Source organism: Tachyglossus aculeatus, chromosome X5, assembly GCF_015852505.1.
Source record: "Tachyglossus aculeatus isolate mTacAcu1 chromosome X5, mTacAcu1.pri, whole genome shotgun sequence".
Lineage (NCBI taxonomy): Eukaryota > Metazoa > Chordata > Mammalia > Monotremata > Tachyglossidae > Tachyglossus > Tachyglossus aculeatus.
In genome coordinates, this window is record NC_052097.1 from 2825250 (window position 1) to 2848971 (window position 23722).

General features: G+C 50.3%; 1 protein-coding gene across 1 annotated transcript in view; it reads left to right on the forward strand.

Annotated features, from left to right (window-relative positions):
* Nucleotides 1-2101: 2101 nt before the first annotated feature.
* The window catches only part of CRACD (capping protein inhibiting regulator of actin dynamics), a 37684-nt gene continuing 16063 nt past the window's right edge, over nucleotides 2102-23722 (forward strand). The window contains exons 1-2 of the mRNA XM_038769124.1: nucleotides 2102-2260; nucleotides 22792-22963. The gene's annotated coding sequence lies outside the window, so the exon portion shown is untranslated. The remainder of the gene's footprint in view (nucleotides 2261-22791; nucleotides 22964-23722) is intronic.

Below are 23722 nucleotides of genomic sequence, written 5' to 3' on the forward strand. Positions count from 1 at the left end.
GTCCCTACCCAACAGTGGGCTCACAGTCTAAAAGGGGGAGACAGAGAACAAAACCAAACATACTAACAAAATAAAATAAATAGAATAGATATGTACAGGTAAAATAAATAAATAGAGTAATAAATATGTACAAACATATATACATATATACAGGTGCTGTGGGGAAGGGAAGGAGGTAAGATGGGGGGATGGAGGGGGAGAGGAAGGAAGGCACTTCTCTGTGCCTTCGTTATCTCATCTGTAAAATGGGGATGAAGACTCTGAGCCCCCCGTGGGACAACCTGATCACCTTGTGTCCACCCTGTGTTTAAAACAGTGCTTGGCACATAGTAAGAGCTTAACAAATACCATAATAATAATTATGCACACTGTAGGTACTCAATACGGTCGAATGAATGAATGAATTTTCATTTTTTCATTTTCATTTAATCGTATTTCTAATACTGTTCTAAGCTCTGGAGTGGATACAAGCGAATTGGGTTGGACACAGTCCCTGTCCCACCTGGGGCTCACAATCTCTGACACAACTGTGGACAGATTCTGCTGGTTTTCCCATCCCGGAATGCCCCCCACCCACTCCACCTCCTCACTCACTGACTCTCTCTCTCCCCACAACATGGTCTGCCCTGACCAATCCCTCTTTATCCCCGCTCTGCCGCTATACCTTGCTGGGTGACCTTGAGGAAGCCTCTTGACCTCTCTGGGCCTCTGTTTTCACCCCTGCAAGGCGGCGGAAGGCGTTAGCCCCATGGAACTGGCAAAGCGTCAGTTGGCCAATGATATTTCTTGAGCACTCAGTGCCTGCAGAACACTGTACTAAGCGCTGTGGCTGAAGAGCCCACTGTTGGGGAGGGACTGTCTCTATATGTTGCCAATTTGTACTTCCCAAGCGCTTAGTACAGTGCTCTGCACATAGTAAGCGCTCAATAAATACGATTGATGATATGTTGCCAACTTGTACTTCCCAAGCTCTTAGTACAGTGCTCTGCACACAGTAAGCGCTCAATAAATGCATGGCTCAGTGGAAAGAGCGCGGGCTTTGGCGTCAGAGGTCATGGGTTCAAATCCCGGCTCCGCCAATTGTCAGCTGTGTGACTTTGGGCAAGTCATTTAACTTCTCCGTGCCTCAGTTACCTCATCTGTAAAATGAGGATTAAGAATGTGAGCCCTAGGTGGGACAACCTGATCACCTTGTATCACCCCAGTGCTTAGAACAGTGCTTGGCACATAGTAAGCGCTTAATAGATATTATTATTATTATTATTAATAAATACGATTGATTGATTGGAAGGCAGCATCCCCGACCGGCCTCAGCAGCGACGGTTCAGAGCTGATGATTGGTATTTGTTAAGCGCTTACTATGTACCAAGCACACTTACGCCCATAGCTGCGTGGCTTAGTGGAAAGAGCCCGGCCTTGGGAGTCAGAGGTCGTGGGTTCTAATCCCGGCTCTGCCACTTGTCTGCTGTGTGACCTTGGGCAAGCCACTTAACTTCTCCGGGCCTCGGTTCCCTCATTTGTAAAATGGGGATTAAGACTGTGAGCCCCACGTGGCACAACCCGATTACCTTGTATTTACCCCAGTGCTCAGAACAGTGCATGGCACAAAGAGCTTAACAAATACCATAATTATTGTTATTATCTGTAATTTATTTATCCATATTAACGTCTGCCTCCCCCTCTAGACTGTAAGCTCATTGTGGGCAGGGAATTTGCCTGTTTATTGTTCTGTCGTCCTCTCCTAAGGGCTTAGTACAGTGCTTTGCGCATAGTAAGCGCTCAATAAATACGATTGAATGACTTAATAAGTGAATGAACTTTATTTCTCAGGGCCTCAGTTCCACCATCTGTAAAATGGGGATTAAATACCTGCAGCCGCTCCTCCTCAGACCGTGAGCCCCACTTGGGACAGGGCCCAAGTCAGATTTGATCCCCATCCATCCACGTCAGGGAAGAGCTTAGGGGTGAAAGACCCCCGGTACCCTGCCCCAAAGGGCAAAGGTCATATTCAGGCCCTTGTGAGAGGGGCAGAAAGCTCTCTCTGGAGGGGAGACTGAGGAAATGACATATGGGTTCTCTCTGTCCTTTCTCTCCTAGGTAGTGGTCGTGAGGAGCGGTGATCTCCTGGTGCCCCGGACATGCACCTCCCCTCCTGACCCATCACCCCCTCTCCTTACCCCGAGGCCGAGGCGTCAACTTTCCAGAAAGCGCTTCTGAATTAGAGGCCCAACCGCAGGGGATTGACCGACGAGTGAGTAAGGTAAGAGAGCGACTGGTTAATGGAAGGAGATGAAGATCTGAGCTGTTCTTGGATTGACGATCCCAGTTGGTCCCGAGGGCGGCTTCTTGAGTCGCTTGCCTTCCGTCAAAACTGGTTTTCCCGTGGGGTTGCCATGGTAGAGCGGGGATTTTGGCTCTGGAACCAAGGCCGGACACCCTGTTTAGGCCAAAATCTGTCAGAATTGTGACTTGGGTCGACATCGATGAGTGAACGTGAATGCGTTTCATCTTGTCAGAGAGGCTCCTTGGCTTTTATTTCAGCAGATAGAAAGTGGACAAATGGTCTCTCCTTGGGGGTCTCTCCCCCTCACCCCCCTTCGCAGTCTTAGAATATAAGGATCACAGCCTTAATCCCCATTTTGCAGGTGAAGGAACTGAGGCACAGAGAAGTGAGGCGACTTGCCCAAGGTCACACAGCAGCTAAGTGGCGGAGCTGGGATTAGAACCCAGGTCCTTCTGAATCCCCGGCCCATATGCTATCTGCTAGGTCACGCTGCTTTCTCTACTAAGTGCTTGGGAGAGTACAATACAACAGATGTTTCCTGGAGGGGGAAGAGGCGGGAGTCTCTAGGACTGTCTCTATATGTTGCCAACTTGTACTTCCCAAGCGCTTAGTACAGTGCTCTGCACACAGTAAGCGCTCAATAAATACGATTGATGATGATGATGATGATGATGATGAGTCAGGGAGGTTAGCAAGGAGGCTGATGCCGTAGTCAAGCAGGATAAGATAAGAGCTTGGATAGAGAAGCAGCGTGGCTCAGTGGAAAGAGCCCGGGCTTGGGAGTCAGAGGTGATGGATTCTAATCCCGGCTCCACCACTTGTCAGCTGTGTGGCTTTGGGCAAGTCACTTCACTTCTCTGGGCCTCAGTTCCCTCATCTGGAAAATGGGGATTAAGACTGTGAGCCCCACGTGGGACAACCTTGATTACCTTGTGTTCCCCCCCAGGGCTTAGAACGATGCTTGGCACATAGTAAGCGCCTAACAAATACCAACATTATTATTATTATCAGCAAGGCAGCAGTTTGGATGGAGAAGAAAGGGTGAATTTTAATGATGCTGGGAAAGTAGAACTGGCAGGATTTCGTGTCAGAATGAATATGTGCTTTCTTTTTTTTTTTTTTATGGGCCATCTCCTGTCCTCTCCATGGGCCAAACCTCCTGATTTCTGGTTGATTAACAGTGAACCGGCAACAGCTCCAGATTGGAGGGATTCCCCACTCCCCTTCCCCGTGGCATCATGACCCATCCCCTGCCCTCCTCGTTTCTGGGTGATTAACAGTGAGCCGGCAGCGGTTCCCGATTGGAGCAACTTGTACTTCCCAAGCGCTTAGTACAGTGCTGTGCACACAGTAAGCGCTCAATAAATACGATTAATGATGATGAGCAACTCCGGAAGGCCGCCCTGCTCTCAGCTAGTCAGAGGAACCGTTCAGAAAGGAGAGGCTTGGCCTTCTGGGGCCTGAAAGGGCGAAAAGCCGGCATTTTCACCTTCCTGACCCATTTTGTTCTTCCTTTTACCCCACACCCAACTGGGCGCTTCCCACCTCGCTCACGCTCTAATGCTTTTCTGCGCGATATATTCCATCATCCAGGTGCACTTGTAATTGATATTTTGGCTCCGCTCTAACCGAAGATTATATTGCAGTCGTAGAAACAAAGCCTGACCTTTCCTAGTGGAATCAGAAATGATGCTGGCCGAGGACCTTTTTTCTCAATTGTCTCTTTCTGAGGTGGCCCGCAACTCCCCCCCGCCCCCCGCTCCCCCTCCCTCACTTTGCTTCCCTTCTTCTGCTCCCTCCCACTCCAATTCATGCATCTGAAAGGAGAATGGAAATAGGATCCCCGTCTTCCCCCTCCGGCTAAGTGGATCAGGGAGAGGATGTTGGCAGGAAAAATTAGAAAACGGGGGCGGGCGGGATGGAGTTATTTCCTCCGAGGAGCCAAGCCACTGGGTGGACTTGGCGGGGTAGAGTCTCCCTCCTCCCTCTCCATCCTGCCCTCCTCCTTCCTCCTCTCATCCCCTCTTCCCTGATGACCAGAGCCTGGCGGTCCTCCCCCCTGCCCCCCGCCCAATGGATCCAGATCCCTGACCTCTGACCCACCCAGCGAGACCCCCTCAGCCCAGCTGCGGACTCCAGGAGGGTGGTCCCAGAGGACATGGGTCTCTGGGCTGCAGATTCCCCTCACCCTAACTTTTGAACACTCACTATGTGCCGGGAGCCGTTCTAAGCACTGAGGTAGTTACAGGGTAATCAGGTTGGACACAGTCCACACGTCCCACACGGGGCTCACAGGCTTAATCCCCATTTTACAGATGAGGTAACTGAAAGCCTAGAGAAGTGAAGTGACTCGTCCAAGGTCACGCAGCAGAGCCAGTATTAGAACCGGGTCCTTCTACCAGGCCCGGGCCCTATCCACTAGGCCACGGGAGATGGGGCGATAACTGGAGGGAGCTGTGGATAGGCTAGGGGAGACATGAGCATGTTTGAAAACAGCGGGGAATCAATCAATCAATCGTATTTATTGAGCGCTTACTGTGTGCAGAGCACTGGACTAAGCGCTTGGGAAGTACAAGTTGGCAACGTATAGAGACAGTCCCTACCCAACATCATCATCATCATCAGTCGTATTTATTGAGCGCTTACTATGTGCAGAGCACTGTACTAAGCGCTTGGGACATACAAGTTGGCAACATCTAGAGACAGTCCCTACCCAACAGTGGGCTCACAGTCTAAAAGGGGGAGACAGAGAACAAAACCAAACTTATTAACAAAATAAAATAAATGGAATAGATATGTACAAGTAAAATAAATAGAGTAATAAATATGTACAAACATATATACATATATACAGGTGCTGTGGGGAAGGGAAGGAGGTAAGACCAGGAACAGTGGGCAAGAGCCAACAGTGAGGATGGCAGTTAGAGAGGGAAGAAGCAAGTGCTTTGATAAATAAATAAATCATCAATCGTATTTATTGAGCGCTTACTATGTGCAGAGCACTGTACTAAGCGCTTAATAATGATGGCATTTATTAAGTGCTTACTATGTGCAAAGCACTGTTCTAAGCGCTGGGGAGGTGGCAGGGTGATGAGGTTGTCCCACGGCGGGCTCACAGTCTTCATCCCCATTTTACAGATGAGGTAACTGAGGCACAGAGAAGTTAAGTGACTTGCCCAAAGTCACACAGCTGACTATTGGTGGAGCCGGGATTTGAACCCATGACCTCTGACTCCAAAGCCCGGGCTCTTCCCACTGAGCCACGCTGCTTCTCTTGAAAAAATACCATTTTTGAGTAAATACCATCGAGTGATTGATAGAACTACCCCAGTGCTCAGTACATCGTCATCATCATCATCGATCGTATTTATTGAGCGCTTACTGTGTGCAGAGCACTGTACTAAGCGCTTGGGAAGTACAAGTTGGCAACATAGTGCCTGGCCCACAGTCAGCGCTTCACACGTGCCACTGGAAAAAAAGAAAGAAAGGAGGGGGAAGCAGCGGCCCCGGACCTGATTAACAGTGGATCGAGTTCTGCCGTGGGGTTTGGTTCCTTCAGGTCAGGCCCGGCCCGGGCCCCTGGGAGGGACAAGGACACCGACCGCGACGTCCGGCGTCACGGCCCGCCGTGGCCTGCTGCTCCGGCTCCCTCCCGGCCCCAGAGGAGGGATGTTCCTCTCTGAGGGTCGGAGCGGGCCTGGTTGGGACGTGCTCCCTCTCAGCCTCCTCCTCCTTCTCTTCTGGAGAGGCGGAAAAGTCTCACCTGACCAGAGAGGGCTGAAATCGGAGCCCTGACGTTGGGGGGTGTGATCCGGTCAGCCGGGAGAAGAAAAGGCTAGCAGACATCTTCGGGACAACCGCAGACCGCTTGACCACTGGGAATTGTGGAGAGGCTGGGATTGAATGGGGTGGGGCTGGTGGTCCGCTTTGGGGGCCCAGGTTCAGACGTTGCCCGCAAGAAAGGAGGGACAAAGCCTTCCTCTCACACCACAAGTGCCCTGCAGTCAATCAATTAGTGGTATTTATTGAGCTCTTACTATGGGCAGATCAATCAATCAATCGTATTTATTGAGCACTTACTGTGTGCATCATCATCAATCGTATTTATTGAGCGCTTGCTGTGTGCAGAGCACTGTATTAAGCGCTTGGGAGAGTGCAGTACAACAGAATTAGACAATGGTGTTTATGGAGCGCTTTCTATGCACAGAGACTGTACTAAGTGCTTGGGAGAGTACCGTATAACAGAATTAGCAGACATCATCATCATCATCAATCGTATTTATTGAGCGCTTACTATGTGCAGAGCACTGTACTAAGCGCTTGGGAAGTACAAATTGGCAACATATAGAGACAGTCCCTACCCAACAGTGGGCTCACGGTCTAAAAGGGGGAGACAGAGAACAAAACCAAACATACTAACAAAATAAAATTTTGTTTTATTTGACAGACATTCAATCAGTGGTATTTATTGAGCGCTTACTATATGCAGAGCATTGTGCTATGCACCTGGGAGAGTACCATGCAACAGAATTAGCAGGCAGTCAATCAATCAATGGTATTTATTGAGCTTGTACTCTGTGCAGAGCGTATTACTAAGCGCTTGGAAGAAGCAGTGTGGCCTAGTAGGTGGAGCCCGGGCCTGAGAGTCAGAAGGAACTGGGTTCTAATTCTGGCTCTGCCACATATCTGCCGCATCACCTTGAGCAAGTCACTGAACTCTGCGCCTCAGTTTCCTCATCTGTAAAATGGGGATTAAGGTTAAGCCAGGGAATGTGTCTGATCTGATTAATTTTTGTATCTGCCCCAGTGCTTAGAACAGTGCTCGGGCACATAGTAAGTGCTTTAAAGGACCATAATTATTATTATTATTACAACAGAGTTAGCAGACCTACTCCCTGTCCCCTGTCTAGAGGGGGGCACAGATATTAATATGGATAAATAAAATTTATAATTTATACCTTTAAGATGTGTACACAAGTGCTGTGGGGGTGAGAGTGGAGTGAATATCAAATTTCCAAAGGTCAGGGATCCACGTGGAATAATAATGAGGGTATTTGTTATGCGCTTACTATGTGCCAAGCACTGTTCTAATGTGTCTAGGGCCCTTTTCCACGGTTCTAGATCAGTGCAGTGGGATTGTAAGTTTAAATTGTCAGCTCCCTGAGGGCAGGAACGGGGCTACCAACTCTATTGTCTTGTACTTTTCCAAGCCCCGAGCCCAGTGCTCTGCACACAGCAAGCACTCCATAATTAATAAGAATAATAATAATAATAATGGCATTTATTAAGCGCTTATTATGTGCAAAGCACTGTTCTAAGTGCTGGGGGATACAAGGTGATCAGGTTGTCCCACGTGGGGCTCACAGTCTTAATCCCCATTTTACAGATGAGGTAACTGAGGCCCAGAGAAGTTAAGTGACTTGCCCAAAGTCACACAGCTGACAAGTGGCGGAGCCAGGATTTGAACCCCTGACCTCTGACTCCAAAGCCTGGGCTCTTTCCACTGTGCCGTGCTGCTTCTCTTAATTCATAATTCATAATTACCACTGTGTGATTGATTACAATGCATCCCACAGGCACATGGTCAGTATTGACCTACTATCAATCAATCAGTCGTATTTATTGAGCACTTACTGTGTGCAGAGCACTGTACTAAGCGCTTGGGAAGTACAAGTTGGCAACCTAGAGAGACAGTCCCTACCCAACAGTGGGCTCACAGTCTAGAAGGGGGAGACAGAGAACAAAACCAAACATATTAACAAAATAAAATAAATGCAATAGATATGTACAAGTAAAATAAATAGAGTAATAAATATGTACAAACATATATACATATATACAGGTATATACATATATACTAGTAAAGAGTCCACTGCTCAGAAGAGCGAGAGGGAGGAAAATCAAGTCTTGCAATCCTGCCTTCAAGAAGACACTGGTTTTAAAATCAGTCAGTCAAATGGTGGTATTTATGGAGCGCTCAATGTGTCTGAAACACTGTATTAAGCACTTGGAAAGCACAGTACAATCGGGTTGGCAGGTACGATCCCTATCCATAAGGAGCTTACAAGCTATAGAATGCAAAGTATTAATAACAGTAGTCTGTCTTCGGTAGGGATGTATAATATATGATCCTTGGGACCTGGCCCGTGATTCATAGGGTGTCAGCCTGCTTTTTTTAGGAGATAGCAGATTCCTTCTTCAGGGACTTTTCACCGAAGTATACCATTTTTTTCCTCTTAAATGAGGCTTATTTATCGGTTTGAGTAATACCAATCAATCATATTTTATTGAGTGTTTAACCATGTACAGAGCAATGTACTAAGCGCTCGGGAGAGCACAGTCCAACGGAGTTGGTAGTCATGTCCCCTGCCCATAATGAGCTTACAGTCTAGAAGGGGAGACAGACATTAAACCTCAGTGTCGCTCTCCCTTCGAGCTGCCGATCGTCTCTTTTTTCTCCGATTCAGGCCAAGCCAGGCCTCTCGGCTTGGAAGCCTACAACATTCCCATCAGGGGATAGCTTATCTCCCTTTCGATCGGTTATCCGGAACTAACAGCACCTTGACTTTGTCCAGCGTTTTTATTTTTCCAGCGGGCGTTTACGTTCCCCGTCTCGTGGTATCGTCCTTCTAGCCCTGGGAGGTAGGGAGAGGCAGAGACTGGTCTCCCCATTGTCCGGGCGAGGAAACAGAGGTCCGGAGAGATGAGGTGACGCCTGCCAGGAGGAGTCCTGAGCTCTACCCACTGGACCACACTGCCTCTGAGCAGGTTTAGCGCGTGGTGGTCAGGGTCGCCTCTCTCTCTCCAGTCGCCCCCGACCCTGGATGGGGTCTGGCGGTCTAAGGGGGGCACATGCGACCTTCAACGAGCGGACAGGCTTCCGATGCCCAACTTCAGGAAGCCCGGTCCGGTCTGCTCCCCCCATGCCGGACCCCTGCCCGTCCTGCTCACAGCTCCACCCGCCCGCCTTCTCTTTGCAGTCGCGTCGGGCCCGGCCATGGCCTCGGCCGCCCCGGGGAGAGAGCGGGACCTCCCGCAGCCAGCTCGGGCGGAGGTCCCGGGTGCGGATCCTGCAGGTACCGAGCTCCATGCTGCTGCTTGGAGGGGCCGCTTAAAGACACTGAAGCCATTTCTCCCCCCGCGCCCCCATCCCCACTTCCAGGCCTTCCCGGTTTTCTGATGCTGGGCCTTTTTCTGTTCGGAAGAGCGGGAGGCCGAGAGCAATCACTCAGCTATATTAATTGAGTGCTTACTGGGTGCGGAGCACTGTACTAAGCACTCGGGAGCAATAGAACAGACGTGTTCCCTGCCCGCCAGGAGCTTACAGTCTAGAGAATTGGTTTGGAGGGTCTCAGTCTAGCAGATTCTGAGGGGCCAGGGCAGGGGGAGCAGAGAAAGAAGAGCACAATGCTTTACTCTTATTGGCAAACGGCTTCTTGTTCCCTCTGGAGTAGCAGAAGCACAGAGGTAGCTTCTCTCTGGCCAGGGACTAATGGACTTCAGTCCCTTCTTTTTCCATGACTTTTCATTGGACATGGCGGCGGCAGCCCTCTTTAACTCAGAGCGGTCTGTCGCCGCGACTTTTGCTTTTTTTAATGGTATTTGTTAAGCCCTTTCTATGTACCCGGCACTATACTAAGTGCTGGGGTAGATACACACGAATCAGATTGGACCCAGTCCCTATCGCACGTGGGGCTTCCAGCCTTTAGCCCCATTTTCCAGAGGAGAAGCAGAAGAGAAGCAGCGTGGCTCAGTGGGAAGAGCACGGGCTTGGGAGTCGGAGGTCATGGCTTCGAACCCCAGCTCCGCCACTTAGCTGTGTGACCTTGGGCAAGCCACTTGCTTCTCTGTGCCTCAGTTACCTCATCTGTAAAATGCGGATTAAGACTGTGAGCCCCATGTGGGACAACCTGATCACCTTGTATCCCCAGCGCTTAGAACAGTGCTTCGCACATAGCAAGCACTTACCAAATACCGTCATTATTATTATTATTATTATGAGGGAACCGAGGCACAGAGAAGTGAAGTGATTTATCCAGGGTCGTACTCTATGGACGAGTGGCAGAACCAGGATTAGAACCCAGATCCTCTGACTTCCAAGCCTGGGCTCTAGCCACTAGGCTATGCTGCTTCTTGCATTGATGTTTTTATTAATCACCGGGGGGAGGTTCGGGGAGAGGCGGTGGTCATACAGCGGAGAGATCTCATGGGCTCCTAGCAGTGTCTCAGCACTCTCCTCCTCCCCGCAGGTTCTGCTATGAATCGATCAGTGGTATTTATTGAGTGCTTATTGTGTGCACAGCACTGTGCTAAGTGCTCGGGAGAGCACAATAAACCAGAGTTGGAAGATGTGCTCCCTGCCCAGTAGGAGCAATAATCATAATAATAATGATGGTATTTGTTAAGCGCTTACTATGTGTCAAACACTGTCCTAAACTCAGGGATAGATACAAGCTAATCCTGCTGGTTAAAGTCATCATCATCATCATCAATCGTATTTATTGAGCGCTTACTGTGTGCAGAGCACTGTACTAAGCACTTGGGAAGTACAAGTTGGCAACATATAGAGACAGTCCCTACCCAATAGTGGGCTCACAGTCTAAAATAATAAATAAATAAAAAATAAATAAATAATAAGTCCAGTTTGTTTGGACACAGTCCGTGTCCCAGATGGGCCTCACAGTCTTCATTCCCATTTAACAGATGAAGTAACTGAGGCCCCAAGAAGTGAAGTGATTTGCCCAAGGCCACATAGCCGACAAGTGGCGGAGTCAGGATTAGAACCCAGGTCCTGATGACTCCCAGGACCACGCTCTATTCACTAGACCACGCTATTTCCGTGAGCATCCTTTCTACTCTCCGTTGCCCTCCGACAATCCTTTTTAGACCCCAAGGTCCAAAGGCTCCTACGGTGGGGGTGGGCTGGCAGACCCTCCCCCGGGGCTCGAAATGGTTCTGTGTCTTTAAGGCAGCTGATGCTGTGCTGTGTGATGCTGTGGTTATTGCTGCTGTGTGCGGCGTGTGTGTGTTTGCGTGTGCATGGCCAGACCGTAAAGTTATTCGAGAGAGGGGAATAACTTGGAGGGTTTGGGTGCCAGGGTGTGGCGTGGACCCCACCCCTCTGGCCCCTCGTCCCAGAGCCCCGTGTTGGCAGCGAGGGCTCTGCCCGCCCCCCGGATTCCTGTGTGAGCGTGTGTTTGTTGTGTGTGTGAGACCGCGTGTGCAGGGGGTTGGAGTCTGCAGCCCCCCCAGCCCAGAAGCCGGTTGAGAGGAAAGGGGCCTGGGTTCTAATAAATGACAGGTGTTGTGGGGCTGGGAGGGGGCGATGAATCAAAGTGGCGCGGAAGGGAGGGGGAGAAGAGGAAAGGAAGCCAGGGAAGGCCTTTCGGAGGAGACGGGCCTTCAGTAAGGCTTTGAAGGGTGGGAGAGGAATAGTCTGTCGGATAAGAGACCTCCTCCAGGAGGCCTTCCCAGACTGAGCCCCTTCCTTCCTCTCCCCCTCCTCCCCCTCTCCAACTCCCCGTTACCTCCTTTCCTTCCCCACGGCACCTGTATATATGTATATATGTTTCTACATATTTATTACTCTATTTATTTTACTTGTACATATCTATTCTATTGATTTTATTTTGTTAGTCTGTTTGGTTTTGTTCTCTGTCTCCCCCTTTTAGACTGTGAGCCCACTGTCGGGTAGGGACTGTCTCTATATGTTGCCAACTTGGACTTCCCAAGCGCTTAGTACAGTGCTCTGCACATAGTAAGCGCTCAATAAATACGATTGATGATATGTTTCTACATATTTATTACTCTATTTGACTTGGACATATCTATTCTATTTATTTTATTTTGTTAGTCTGTTTGGTTTGGTTCTCTGTCTCCCCCTTCTAGACTGTGAGCCCACTGTCGGGGAGGGACTGTCTCTGTATGTTGCCAATTTGTACTTCCCAAGCGCTTAGTACAGTGCTCTGCACATAGTAAGCGCTCAATAAATACGATTGATGATGATGATGATGATAAGGGAAGAGGGAAGGTGTCCCAGGCCAGAGGCAGGCTGCGGGCGAGAGGTCAGCGGTGAGATAGGGGAGACTGAGGTTCATGAGTAGGTGAACCTAGAAGAGCGAAGAGTGCTGGCTGGGATGGAGTTGGAGAGTAGCGAGGTGACGGAGGACGGGGCAAGGGGTTTGAGGGCTTTAAAGCCGGTGGTGAGGAGTTTTGGTCTGATGCCCGGGCGATTGCTGGAGGTTCCTGAAGAGTGGGGACGCGGAAACACTTTAGCAGGGGAGACGACCGCCTTCAGCCGGGTCACGGATATTGTCACCCACCGGGTGGTGGGTATGGCTTGCTGGAACCCGGCCTCCATAAAGGATTGAAAGGGCGCGGCGGAGGTAGGGGGGAGAAAGTCACGGCCAATTGTGACAGGCGGAATGGGGATATGGCAGGTGAAATTGGAGGCGGCCGGAGAAGGGTGAGGGAGAGCCTGGCTTGGGGATACCCACCCAAACCGGGGAACAGTACACCAGGAAGAACACCCACAGTCCCGGAGGGAAACCAGAGGAGCCGGTTAACGGAGGGTGAGGCGCCAAAGGAAAGGAGAAATCAAACGCGAGGTGTAAGGAACCGGCAGTGGCCGCCAAGGAAGGGTGGAGAGCCCAGTTCACTCACTCAATCGTATTTATTGAGCGCTTACTGTGTGCAGAGCACTGTACTAAGCGCTTGGGAAGTACAAGTTGGCAACATATACAGTTCCAGCTTTTATTTCCATCAGCCGCATCTCCGGGTTCCTGCCGAGTGAGGGTTAGCGTTAGGGTTAGCGACAATTACCCTCCCTTCAAAGCCTTATTGAAGGCACCTCTCCTCCAGGAGGCCTTCGCTGACTAAGCCTCCCCCTTTCCTCTGATCCCGCTTGCTCCCTTTGTTCTTCCCCACTCTGAGCCCCACAGAACTTATGATGTACATACCTGTACACAGTTTTAATCCCCATTTTACAGATGAGGTAACTGAGGCACAGAGAATAATAATAATAATAATGATGGAATTTATTAAGCACTTACTATGTGCAAAAGCACTGTTCTAAGTGCTGGGGAGGTTACAAGGTGATCAGGTTGTCCCACGTGGGGCTCACAGTCTTAATCCCCATTTTACAGATGAGGGAACTGAGGCACAGAGAAGTTAAGTGACTTGCCCGAAGTCACCCAGGTGACAAGTGGCGGAGCCAGGATTAGAACCCATGACCTCTGACTCCCAAGCCTGGGCTCTTTCCACTGAGCCACGCTGCTCCTCTGTTATACCGTACTCTCCCAAGTGCTTAGTACAGTGCCCTGCACACACTGAGCGCTCAGTGTGTACTATTGATTGATTGTTTAGCACGGGGCCGCTAGATTGTTCCCTCACCCCGCCTCCTCCAACTGTCAGCTGTGTGACTTTGGGCAAGTTACTTAACTTCTCTGTGCCTCAGTTACCTCCTCTGTAAAATGGGGATGAAGACTGGGAGCCCTCCGTGGGACAACCTGACCACCTTGTAACCTCCCCAGCGCTTAGAGCAGGGCTTTGCACATAGTAAGCGCTTAATAAAAATGCCATCATTCATTAACTAATCATTAATTCATTATGGGCAGGGAATGTGTTCATTTATTGTTCTATTGTACTTTCCCAAGCGCTTAGTACAGTGCCCTGCACACAATAAGCTCTCAATAAATACAGTTGCACCAGCAGGGCTGTCGTCGCCCTCCTGCACGGTCCGGATTTCAGTGCTCTGCACAGAGGAATCCCCCTTTTACAGATGAGGTAACTGAGGCACAGAAAAGTGAAGGGACTTGCCCAAGGTCATTCATTCACTCAGTTGTATTTATTGAGTGCTTACTGTGTGCAGGGCACTGTACTAAGCGCTTGGGAGAGTCCACTCTCACTGATTGACTGGTAGATTGTGAAAGGTGAGGGACTCCTAGGAGCTGGGGAGGACCCCCGAATCTGCAGATAAGGGGATGCTCTGAAGGGGCCAGGTCCTCTGAGTTCGTGGGGATCAATCAGTCCCATCAGTGGTATTTATTGAGCGCTTACTGTGTGCCGAGCAATCAATCAATCAATCGTATTTATTGAGCGCCTACTGTGTGCCGAGCACTGTACTAAGCACTCTGAAGAGTACAATGCAACAGAGATATGTTCCCTGCCTACAGTGAACTTACAGTCTAGAGGACTAGGCACTCTACTGAGCCTTTGGAAGAGTGCTCAAGACAACACACACTCTGTCTCTCTTTCTGTCTCTCTCCGTGTGTCTTTCTCCCTGCCCTCAAGGAGTGTACAGCGTAAGATGGGGAGGCAGACAGACCCATTTTTCAGACAGGGAAAGTCAGGGGAACAGAGCTAAAGCAGCGGCCTGACCTCCGGTCCGAACAGCTGCACTAATCATGGGGTGTACAGAGAAGCAGAGAGATAACAGGATCCTTATAATAATAATAATAATAATAATAATAATAATAATAATAATAATAGCATTTATTAAGCGCTTACTATGTGCAAAGCACTGTTCTAAGCGCTGGGGAGGTTACAAGGTGATCAGGTTGTCCCGCGGGGGGCTCACAGTCTTCATCCCCATTTTCCAGATGAGATAACTGAGGCACTGAAAAGTGAAGCGACTCGCCCAAAGTCACCCAGCTGACAGTTGGCAGAGCCGGGATTTGAACCCATGACCTCTGACTCCAAAACCCGGGCTCTTTCCACTGAGCCACGCTGCTTCTGTACGAGACTTTTAGACTGTGAGCCCACTTTTGGGTAGGGACTGTATATGTTGCCAACTTGTACTTCCCAAGCGCTTAGTACAGGGCTCTGCACACAGTAAGCGCTCAATAAATACGATTGAATGAATGAATGGTGTTTGTTAAGCTCTTACTGTGTGCCAGACCCTGTACTAAGTTCTGGGGTGGATACAAGCAAATCAGGTTGGATATAGTCCCTGAGCCATATGGGGCTCACAGTCCCAATCCCCCTTTTATGGATGAGGTAACTGAGGCACAGAAGAGTGAAGTGACTTGCCCAAGGTCATTCATTCACTCAGTTGTATTTGTTGAGTGCTTACTGTGTGCAGGGCACTGTACTAAGCGCTTGGGAGAGTACGTTACAACTATAAACAGTGACATTCCCTGCCCACGACGAGCTTACAGTCTACAGTGGAGACAGAAATCAATACAGATAAATAAAATAAAACGAGAGCTATGTGCATAAGTGTTGTGGGTCTGAGAAGGGGGAAGAGCAAAGGGAGAAAGTCGGGGTGACGCAGAAGGGAGTGGGAGGTGAGGAAAAGCGCTCAATAAATACGATTGAATGAATGAATGAAAAGGGGGGCTTAGTCTGGGAAGGCCTCTCGGAGGAGATGCGCCCTCAATAAGGCTTTGAAGCCAGGGGAGAGGCATTGTCCAGCGTGGCTCAATGGAAAGGGCGCGGGCTTGGGAGTCGGAGGTCATGGGTTCAAATCCCGGCTCCGCCAATTGTCAGCCGTGTGACCCTGGGCAAGTCACTTAGCTTCTCTGGGCCTCAGTTCCCTCGTCTGTAAAATGGGGATGAAGACTGTGAGCCCCCACATGGGACAACCTGATCACCCTGTATCCTCCCCAGCGCTTAGAACGGTGCTTTCTTTGCACATAGTGAGCGCTTAACAAATGCCAGCATTATTATCCAGCGCTTAGAACAGTGCTTTGCACATAGTAAGCGCTTAATAAATGCCATTGTTATTATTATGATGATGATTTGAAGAGGGAGGGTGGTCCAGGCCAGAGGCAGGATGTGGGCAAGAGGTCGGAGGGAAGACAGGTGAGTTAGCAGCACTAGAGGAGCGGATGGGCGACTATTGGAGTTTTTTGAGGAGCGGGATGATATGTCCTGAGTGTTTTCGTAGAAGAGTGATCCAGGCAGCAGAGGGAAGTGTGGACTGGAGTGGGGAGAGACAGGAGGCAGGGAGGTCAGCGAGGAGGCCCATTCAGTAATCCAGGCAGGAAAGGATAAGCGATTGTATATTAATGTGGCGGCAGTTTGGGATGCAGAGGAAAAGGCAGATTTTAGCGGTGCGAAGGTGGGACGGACAGGATTTAGCAGTGGATTGAATATGCGGGTTCAGCGACAGAGAGGAGTTGAGGATAATGCCAAGGCTACGGGCTTATGAGACAGGAAGGATGGTGGTGCCGTCTACAGTGATGGGAAAGTCAGGGGGAGGACGGGTCACGGAGCAGACAAGTGGTGGAGTTGGGATTAGAACCCGGGACCTTCTGACTCCCAAGCCTGTGCTTAACTGTACTCTCCCAAGCGCTTAGTACAGTGCTTTGCACACAGTAAGTGCACAAGGAATATGATTGAGTGAATGAAAGAATAAAGGGCAGGGACTGTGTCTACTGCATTTGTTTTGTACAGCATCCGGCCCCTGATCGGACTCCAGGGAACACCACCATCCTCACTGGTATAGACAGGGCACCTCCCTCTGCCGGAACAATGGTTTTTGTTCAGCGCTTACTACGTGCCAAGTACTGTCCTAAGCGCCGGGGTAGATACCCGTTAGTCACAGTGGACACAGTCCCTGTTCCACATGGGCCTGACAGTCTAAACAGGAGGGAGAATGGGTATTGAATCCCAATCCCAAGAACAGAGAAGTGAAGCAGCTTGCCCTAGGTCGCCCAGCAAGCAAGTGGCGGAGCTGGGATTAGAACCCAGGGCTTCTGACTTTTAGGCCCAGGCTCTTTCCAGCAGGCCATGCTGTTTCCTGTGTAAAGTGCCCGGAGCCTACCATTGCACCCCAAAACCCTCGATTCATCGTGCCCTGATTGTGGGGGTTCACACAGTCTACCCTCTCTGTTTGCCTTGTAACCACCGACGTTGTCGAAACTACCCACCGTCCTCTCATGGGGCCAGCGACAAGGGGAAGGACACAGAGTGTGTGTGAGAGAGAGAGAGAAAAGAAAGAAAGAGGGACAGGGTTGGGGGCGAAAAGAGAGAGAGGGGATAGGGGGTGAGAATTTCTTCCCAACTACCGAGAAGAGTCGGGGAAAATGTTTTATCTCCCTCTTGATTCTCAGGAATTGACCGAGGGTTTAGCAGGACTCGAACTCTGCACACACAGCGGACCCTCCGTCGATTGGTTGGTTCCCAGGAATCACCGTCCTTCTCTCCAAAAACGGCCACCACGGCCCTCGGCCCGTGAGGATAAGGCCCCCCAGAGCCGCTCAGGTTATGAAATTCCGCTTCCGGGGACGATCCTCGGAGGAAATTCTAGGCAGGAGATCTAATTTCGGCCACGTCGGGTCCAATTTCCGTCAGGGACTCGCTGCAGCGGGGAGAAGATACAGAGACACAAACAAAGCACTCAGTCACTCGGGAGTATTTATTGAACTCATTTATGGTGGTCAGGGGGCCGTGCTGGGCGCCCACCGCGGGTGTTAGGCACCTGTAAGGGCAAAGTGCTGTTGGATGTGCCTTAGTCAATCGCATTTATTGAACACTTAACTGTGTGCAGAGCGCTGTATTGGGAGAGTACAATATAATAGACGCATTCAACGCATCCCCCGGGCCTGGAATGCCCTCCCTCTGCCCCTCTGCCAAGCTAGCTCTCTTCCTCCCTTCAAGGCCCTGCTGAGAGCTCACCTCCTCCAGGAGGCCTTCCCAGACTGAGCCCCTTCCTTCCTCTCCCCCTCGTCCCCCCTCTCCATCCCCCCATCTTACCTCCTTCCCTTTCCCACAGCACCTGTATATATGTATATATGGTTGTACATATTTATTACTCTACTTATTTATTTATTTATTTATTTTGCTTGTACATTTCTATCCTATTTATTTTATTTTGTTGGTATGTTTGGTTCTGTTCTCTGTCTCCCCCTTTTAGACTGTGAGCCCACTGTTGGCTCTACGTGTTGCCAATTTGTACTTCCCAAGCGCTTAGTACAGTGCTCTGCACATAGTAAGCGCTCAATAAATACGATTGATTGATTGATTGATTCAACGTCCACAACGAGTTTACAGTCTAGGGGGGCTGGGCAAGGCTGTGGGCTGGGCACCTATCGTGGGCCGGGAACCAGATTGGGTGCTTAGGGGAGAACAATTTCATAGCCTTTTTGAAGACCCATCTCCTCCAAGAGGCCTTCCCTGACTGAGCCCCCACTTTCCTCTTCTCCCACTCCCACTTCGGCATCTCCCTGACTCGCTACCTTTGTTCTTCCCCTCTCCCGGCCCCACCGCGCTTACGTCCGTATCTGTCATTTATTGATTTCCCTCTCCCCCGACCCCTCGACTGCCAGCTCGCTGTGGGCCGGGAATGTATCTGCTATATTGGGAGAAGCAGCGTGGCTCGGCGCGAAGAGCCCGGGCTTTGGAGTCGGAGGTCACGGGTTCAAATCCCGGCTCCGCCGATTGTCAGCTGGGTGACTTTGGGCAAGTCGCTTCACTTCTCTGGGCCTCAGTGACCTCATCTGGAAAATGGGGATGAAGACTGTGAGCCCCCCCGTGGGAAAACCTGATCACCTTGTAACCTCCCCAGCGCTTAGAACAGTGCTTTGCACATAGTTGGCTGGGCCTGCTACACAACACGGGAGGGAAGGCTTTTAGACTGTGAGCCCACTGTTTAGTAGGGACTGTCTCTATATGTTGCCAACTTGTACTTCCCAAGCGCTTAGTACAGTGCTCTGCACACAGTAAACGCTCAATAAATACGATTGATAGTAAGCGCTTAATAAATGCTATCATTATTATTATTATTATTGGAACAGTGCTTTGCACATAGTAAGCACTTAATAAATGCCATTATTATTATTATATTGCTATATTGTACTCTCCCAAGTGCTTAGTACAGTGCTCTGCAGATAGTAAGCGCTCAGTAAATACAACCGAATGAATGAAGTAAAAGAAGTTAAACGGTCCCTGTCCGCCAGGAGTTGATAGTCCAAAATCAATCGTATTTATTGAGCGCTTACTGTGTGCAGAGCACTGTACTAAGCGCTTGGAAAGTCCAAGTTGGCAACATCTAGAGACAGTCCCTACCCGACAGTGGGCTCACAGTCTAAAAGAGGGAGACAGAGAACAAAACCAAACATACTAACAAAATAAAATAAATGGGCAGGAGGGCAAATCTAGCTATGACTAGTAGAGGGTTGAGCGGGTGGGAGATTTCCTGGTGAGGTACAGCTGGGAAGGGTAGGAAAGTGGATGAGCCCGGCGGGGAGGGAGGAGGGAGCTTGGGAGAGGTGGGCTTCCAGCGGGGAGGGGAGGGGACGGAGTGCAGGCTGCAGTAGTGAGGAGAGGCGTCTCCTTGGGGGTCTTTGGGCCCAGCTTGGCCTCGGAGACCCCTGGCACCCTGCATTGTCCAGGACCTTTTTAAATAATAATAATAATAATAATAATAATAATAATAATAATAATAGTATTTATTAAGCGCTTACTATGTGCAAAGCACTGTTCTAAGCCCTGGGGAGGTTACAAGGTGATCAGGTGGTCCCACAGGGGGCTCACAGTTTTAATCCTCATTTTCCAGATGAGGGAACTGAGGCCTAGAGAAGTGAAGTGACAAGTGACAAGTGGTGGCGCTGGGATTTGAACCCACGACCTCTGACTCCAAAGCCCGGGCTCTTTCCACTGAGCCATGCTGCTTCTCTGTCTTTTTTTTAGACTTTTTTTAGACTGTGAGCCCACTGTTGGGTAGGGGACTGTCTCTATATGTTGCCAACTTGTACTTCCCAAGCTCTTAGTCCAGTGCTCTGCACACAGTAAGCGCTCAATAAATACGATTGATTGATTGATTGATTGACTTGGGGCCAGGGGCTGGGCAGGACAACCAACCACTTCTCCTATGCCACCTTGACTGCTGGATCAGCCTACTGTCTCTCCCCACTCCAGTCCATACTTTGCTGCCCGGATCATTTTTCTACAGTCAATTAATCAATCAATCAATCGTATTTATTGAGCGCTTACTGTGTGCGGGGCACTGTAGTAAGCGCTTGGGAAGTACAAGTTGGCAACCTATAGAGACAGTTCCTACCCAACAGTGGGCTCACAGTCTAGAAGGGGGAGACAGAGAACAAAACCAAACATACTAACAAAATAAAATAGATATGTAGAATAGAATAGAATATGATATGAATAGATAGACTAGAATAGATAGAATAGAATATATATCACCATCATCATCAATTGTATTTATTGAGCGCTTACTGTGTGCAGAGCACTGTACTAAGCGCTTGGGAAGTCCAAGTTGGCAACACATAGAGACAGTCCCTACCCAACAGTGGGCTCGCAGTCTAGAAGGGGGAGACAGAGAACAAAACCAAACGTACTAACAAAATAAAATAGATATGTAGAATAGAATATGATATGAATAGATAGAATAGAATAGATAGAATATATATCATCATCATCAATCGTATTTATGGAGCGCTTACTGTGTGCAGAGCACTGTACTAAGCACTTGGGAAGTCCAAGTTGGCAACACATAGAGACGGTCCCTACCCAACAGTGGGCTCGCAGTCTAGAAGGGGGAGACAGAGAACAAAACCAAACATACTAACAAAATAAAATAGATATGTAGAATAGAACAGAATATGATATGAATATCATCATCATCATCATCAATCGTATTTATTGAGCGCTTACTGTGTGCAGAGCACTGTACTAAGCGCTTGGGAAGTACAATTCGGCAACATATAGAGACGGTCCCTACCCAACAGTGGGCTCACAGTCTAGAAGGGGGAGACAGAGAACAAAACCAAACATACTAACAAAATAAAATAGATATGTAGAATATATGAATAGATAGAATAGATACGTACAAGTAAAATAAATAAATAGAGTAATAAATATGTACAAACATATATACAGGTGCTGTGGGGAAGGGAAGGAGGTAAGACGGAGGGGATGGGGAGGGGGACGAGGGGGAGAGGAAGGAGGGGGCTCAGTCTGAACAAAAATGTTCAGGCCGCGTTTCTCCCCTCCTCAAGAACCTCCAGTGCTTGCCCATCCACACCTGTATCAGAGAGTCCTCACCCCCGGCTTTAAAACTGTCCATCACCTTGCCCTCTCCTACCTCACCTCATTCCCCGAATGCCAGCCTACTCACTCTGCCTCCGTCCCATCTAGCTGGCCGCTGACCTCTCGCCCACATCCTTCCTCCGGCCTTGATCGCTGTTTCTCCTCCTATCCGACAGACAACTAACTACTCAGCGCTTAGAACAGTGCTTTGCACATAGTAAGCGCTTAATAAATGCCATTATTATTATTATTACTCTCCCCACTTCAAAGCCTTATTGAAGGCACATCTTCCCCAAGAGCCCTTACCTGACTAAGCCCTCTTCTCCTCTTTTCCCACCCCCTTCTGCATCACCTTGAAGTCAGGCCCGATTTTTCTCCTCCTCATGGTATTTAGTGAGCGCTTACTACGTGCAAAGTCCTGAGGTCTACCCCCGCAGGAACGTCTGCCCCACCGTGGGACAACCTGATCACCTTGTAACCTCTCCAGCGCTTAGAACAGTGCTTTGCACATAGTAAGCGCTTAATAAATGCCATTATTATTATTATTATATTGCTATATTGAACTCTCCCAAGTGCTTAGTAGTAATAATAGTAATTATGTCCTGATGTCTGTGACCACTGGACTGGAAGCTCCTGGAGGGCACGGATCAATGTCTAGTGACTGCATTGTCCTCTCCCAGGTGCTCGGTACAGTGGTCTTCATACTGGATGCTCCTGGAGGACAGGGATCGTGTCTAGCGACTGCATTGTCTCTCCCAGATGCTCTTAATACAGTAGACTGGAAAGTCCGGCAGCGCAGGGATCGTGTCTACTCACTCCTCTATCCTACTTTTCCGAGTGCTCAGTCACTACCTTGCTCTGCACACAGAAAGCGCTCAGTACGTACCATTGATCAGTTGGGAATGTTAGGTCGCAAAACACTCAGCCTCCCTGCCCCGCCACCCGTCCCCGGGGGGCCTGGGTGTGCAGGAAGGCAGTCAGTCGATGGTATCTATTGAGCGCTTACTATATATGTTTGTACATATTTATTACTCTATTTTACTTGTACATATCTATTCTATTCTATTTGTATCATATTCTATTCTATTCTACATATCTATTTTATTTTGTTAGTATGTTTGGTTTTGTTCTCTGTCTCCTCCTTCTAGACTGCGAGCCCACTGTTGGGTAGGGACCGTCTCTATGTGTTGCCAACTTGGACTTCCCAAGCGCTTAGTACAGTGCTCTGCATACAGTAAGCGCTCAATAAATACGATTGATGATGATGATGATGATGTGCAGGACGGCACTTGGGAGAATTTAGTGGAGCAATAAACAGGCCCGTTCCCTGCTGGAGGTAGCAGTGCCCCGCGCGATGTCCCGGGCTGGGCCCCCGCCGAGGCCGGTGGCCGCTCTTTGACCCGTGGTCCCTCCTCGTCCCGCCCGCGGGGCTGGGCCGGGATCCGCCGGGGCGGCGGAGGGTGCCGCGGAGGAGCCGCTCCGGCCCACGGTGCCCGGCTCTGTCGTGGCGTCTGCAGGCAAGAAGAAAGCGGGCGGGTTCCGGCCCTTCCGGAGGCTGTTCGGCAAGAGGGAGAAGAAGGAGAGCCCCCAGGCCCGGGGAGCGCCCGCCCTGAGGAAGCGGCGCTCCCTCGGGAGACACTGCAATGGCGTCGTCTCGTCGGACGAGGAGACCCTCCAAGACCACGTGAGGTGAGGCGAGGGCCCGTGCCCAGCCCGCCCCGGGCCGCCGCAGGGGCTGAGCCTGGGGGTGGGGGGCGTGGGGAGGTCAGGGCCGGCTTTCCTGCATGTTCCTGAGCCTCATCTGTGGAATGGGAAGCAAATCCCTGCAAGGGCAGGAGGCGACAGAGGCGGTCCTCGGGAGGATGGGGGGAATCCCTGCGGCAGTAGTGGGCAGCCCTGGCTCACCCACCTGGGGCCGGGGAGAAGTTCGGCCTCCCGCCGCCCCGGCCCCGGCGGGCGACGGGGAGGGCCTGCCCCGCCGAGCGGGAGGTTTTCGGGGCACGAACCGGAGCCCCACCGCTGAGTCATGAGAAACGAGCGGTGCCCTCGGTGGGCGGTGCCCGGCGGTTTTTATGAGCCGGGCCTTTGCCCTTCCGAGAACCTCAGGGCCCGGCCTGCCCAGCCTCTCCCAGAGGAGCAGGTGGAGGCAGGAGAAGAAGGTTCGCCGGCGAGGTCACGGGGCTTGGCAGCGGAGGCGAGGCGGACCAACTCGCATTTTCCAATGCCCAGATTCCGGTGCCCCCAAATTGCCGGGGCCTTGTGTGGGGAGGACTGGACCGTGGGTGGATCCGGGCAGGCCCCAGTGTGCATCCACGCCTAACTCTGGGCCTTTTACGGGAGTCGAGAGATGGGCGGTGAAGATGATGATAATAATAATAATAATGGCATTTGTTAAGCGCTTACTATGTGCAAAGCACTGTTCTAAGCGCCGGGGGGGATACAAGGTGA